This window comes from Ascaphus truei, chromosome 20 (assembly GCF_040206685.1).
Source record: "Ascaphus truei isolate aAscTru1 chromosome 20, aAscTru1.hap1, whole genome shotgun sequence".
NCBI lineage: Eukaryota > Metazoa > Chordata > Amphibia > Anura > Ascaphidae > Ascaphus > Ascaphus truei.
In genome coordinates this window covers 15005905-15009461 of record NC_134502.1, presented here as the reverse complement: position 1 = coordinate 15009461, position 3557 = coordinate 15005905, and positions in this window count along the sequence as shown.

Sequence of the window (3557 nt, the reverse complement as noted above, 5' to 3'; positions counted from 1 at the left end):
AAGGTGGATAGCGAGGGGGCTAGTCGGGTATTGAGGGGAAGGGCATTCCAGAGGTGTGGGGCAGAAAGTGAGAAAGGTTTAAGGCGGGAGAGAGCTTTAGATACAAAGGGGGTAGAAAGAAGACATCCTTGAGAAGAACGCAAGAGTCGTGATGGTGCATAGCGAGAAATTAGGGCTGAGATGTAATGAGGGGCAGAAGAATGTAAAGCTTTAAAAGTGAGCAGTAGAATTGAGTGTGAGATACGCGATTTAATCGGAAGCCAGGAGAGGGATTTCAGCAGGGGAGACGCTGAGACAGATCTAGGAAAGAGTAGAGTGATTCTGGCAGCAGTGTTTAGGATAGATTGTAGGGGAGACAGGTGAGAGGTAGGAAGGCCGGAGAGCAGGAGGTTGCAGTAATCGAGACGTGAGAGAATGAGGGCCTGAGTCAGAGTTTTAGCAGTTGAGTAACAGAGGAAAGGGCGTATCTTTGTGATATTGCGGAGGAAAAAGCGACAAGTTTTAGAAACGTTTTGAATATGAGAGGAGAATGAGAGAGAGGAATCAAGTGTGACCCCTAGGCAGCGTGCTTGGGCTACTGGGTGAATGATCGTATTTCCAATAGCAATGTGGAAGGATGTAGTAGGGCCAGGTTTGGGAGGTAGTATAAGGAGCTCTGTTTTTGCCATGTTAAGTTTCAGTCGGCGGATGGCCATCCAGGATGATATTCCAGAGAGGCATTCAGAAACTTTGGTCTGTATAGCAGGTGTAAGGTCAGGGGTTGAAAGGTAAATTTGTGTGTCGTCAGCATAGAGGTGATATTTAAACCCAAAAGATGTGATTAGGTCACCTAGAGAGAATGTGTAGAGAGAAAAGAGAAGGGGTCCCAGGACAGAGCCCTGGGGTACCCCCACAGAGAGATCAATAGAGGAGGAGGAGGTGTTAGCAAAAGAGACAATGAAGGTACGATGGGAGAGGTAAGAGGAGATCCAGGATAAAGCTTTGTTCCGAATACCAAGAGTATGGAGAATGTGAAGGAGAAGAGGGTGGTCCACGGTGTCGAATGCTGCAGAGAGGTCGAGTAATATGAGCAGAGTGTAATGACCTCTGTCTTTGGCAGCGTGGAGGTCGTCAGTTATTTTAGTGAGGGCTGTTTCAGTAGAGTGAGCAGTGCGGAAGCCAGATTGTAGAGGGTCTAGTACAGAATAGGTGTTGAGAAAGTGTAGCAATCGAGAGAATACAAGACGTTCAAGGAGTTTGGAGGCAAAAGGCAGGAGGGAGACAGGTCGATAGTTAGAAGGACAGGTAGGGTCAAGCTTGCTGTTTTTGGTAATGGTATAACGGTTGCATGCTTGAAGGATGAAGGAAAGGTACCAGAGTAGAGGGAAGAGTTAAAGATCTGTGTGAGCATAGGGATTATAGAAGGAGCAAGAGGTTTTAGGAGATGGGAGGGAATGGGATCAAGAGGGCAAGTGGTAGAGGGAGAAGAGGAGATCAGCAGTGATACATCCTCCTCCGAGATAGCAGAAAAAGAGTCAAGAAAGACAGGAGGAGAGTTGGGTAGCATTGTGGGATGGGAGAAGGCAACAGATGGGATGTTTTGCCGTATGGACTCCACCTTTTTCTTAAAAAAGTCAGCAAAGTCCTGAGGTGAGATGGAGGAAGAAGAGGAGGCAGCTGAGGGTGGTCTGAGTAGAGAGTCAAAGACAGAAAAGAGACGGCGTGGGTTAGACTTGTGTGTGTTGATTAGTGATGAAAAGTAGGTTTGTTTAGCCTGAAAGAGGGCAGAGTTGAAACAGGATAGCATAAATTTTTAATGAATGAAGTCTGCGAGCGTATGAGATTTCCTCCAGAGGCGTTCAGAGGAACGAGTGGAGGAACGCAACATGCGTGTGTGGGAGTTTAGCCAGGGTCTGGGGTTAGAAGGGCGAGGACAGCAGAGAGAAAGTGGGGCATGAAGATCAAGAGAGGAAGATAAGGCAGAGTTGTAGTTCCTGACCAGGTTGTCAGGGTCTTAAGCAGAACTGAGAGAGGAGAGGGAGGAGCGTAAAGTGGAATCAAGAGCTGGTAGGTAAATAGAGCGCAGGTTTCTGCAAAAACAAGGGCGAGATGGAGATGGAGATGGAGAGAAGCGAAAGAGAGAAAATGAGATGAGGTGATGGTCGGAGAGAGGAAAAGGGGAAATGGAGAAGTCGGAGAGAGAGAAGTTTTTAGTGAAAACCAAGTCTAAGTAGTGGCCATCCTTGTGGGTGCTGGCTGCAGTCCACTGTTGAAGGCCAAAAGAAGAGGTTAGAGAAAGAAAGCGGGAAGCCCAAGGGAGAGAGGGGTCATCAATGTGGCAGTTGAAGTCCCCAAGGAGAAGAACAGGGGAGTCTGAGGAGAGAAAGAAAGAGAGCCAGGATTCAAAGTGAGAGAGAAAGGCAGAAGGGGGATGAGTAGAGGAAGGTGGGCGATAGATGACCGCCACATGGACCGGGAGAGGAGAGAAGATCTGGACTGTGTGAGCCTCGAAGGAGGGAAAAGCAAGAGAGGGGGGAATAGAAACTGTTCTGTAACGGCAGAGAGAGGAGAGCAGGAGCCCCACGCCTCCACCCCTGCCACCAGGGCGTGGAGTGTGGGAGAAGGAAAGGCCACCATAGGAGAGGGCAGCTTCCAGAGCAGAGTCAGACTGAGTGAGCCAGGTCTCAGTTATAGCAAAGAGAAGCAGGGAGTGAGAGAGAAAGAAGTCATGCACAGAGAGGAACTTGTTAGAGAGGGAGCGAGCATTCCAAAGGGCACAGGAGAAAGGGAGAGAGGAGGGAGGGCGGCAGGGGATGGGTATGAGGTTAGAGGGGTTGACACCAGAAGGAGTAGAAGTTGCATGTGGAAGGCGAGGACGAGAGCAAGTAGAAATAAGGCAGGGACCAGGATTGGGAGAGATATCCCCAGAAGCAAGGAGGAGAAGCATGGACAGAAAGAGAATGTGTGAGGATGATTTGTAGGGGTGCGTTTTAGTGCAGGCGGCATAACTGTGTAGTGACAGAGGGCGCAGGTAAGAGAGGAGTTCATGTGAACTGAGAAGTGGTGAAGTAAGGAGAGATGGCGAAATATGAATAGAGTTAGAGACATGATGAGGCTGGTGGAAGGAAGTGCATAATTTGAAAATAAGTGAGGTTACAGTAAATATAAAAAGTAAAGGTGGCATCACAGCAATAGTAATGTGTTGAGATGTGCAGTGTGGGATGATAACCTCCTTTCCAGCGTAGTTCAAATGCAGGAATCAGAAGCAGTAGATTGTGTCCATTTTTTCCACTTCTTTTTGAACTTCCTTTTTTAAACTTCCATACTACTTTAAAGATTTCTATTTAAAAGCATTTCTGCTTAAGAGCAAAGGCTGCAAGCAGCAATGGCTGTTGTAAGTTTACTTATATACATTTAGAAAGTCACCTGGTTGGTACAACAAACTTAATTAGCACATGTGAGGGTAGATAAACCAAATTGTTTTTCAAAGGTGGGTGTTGTCTTGCACAAGTGTGAAAGATGAATTAAATTAAGGCAATAGGGGGATGATTTCCACACAGACATTTTGAGATGTTTTT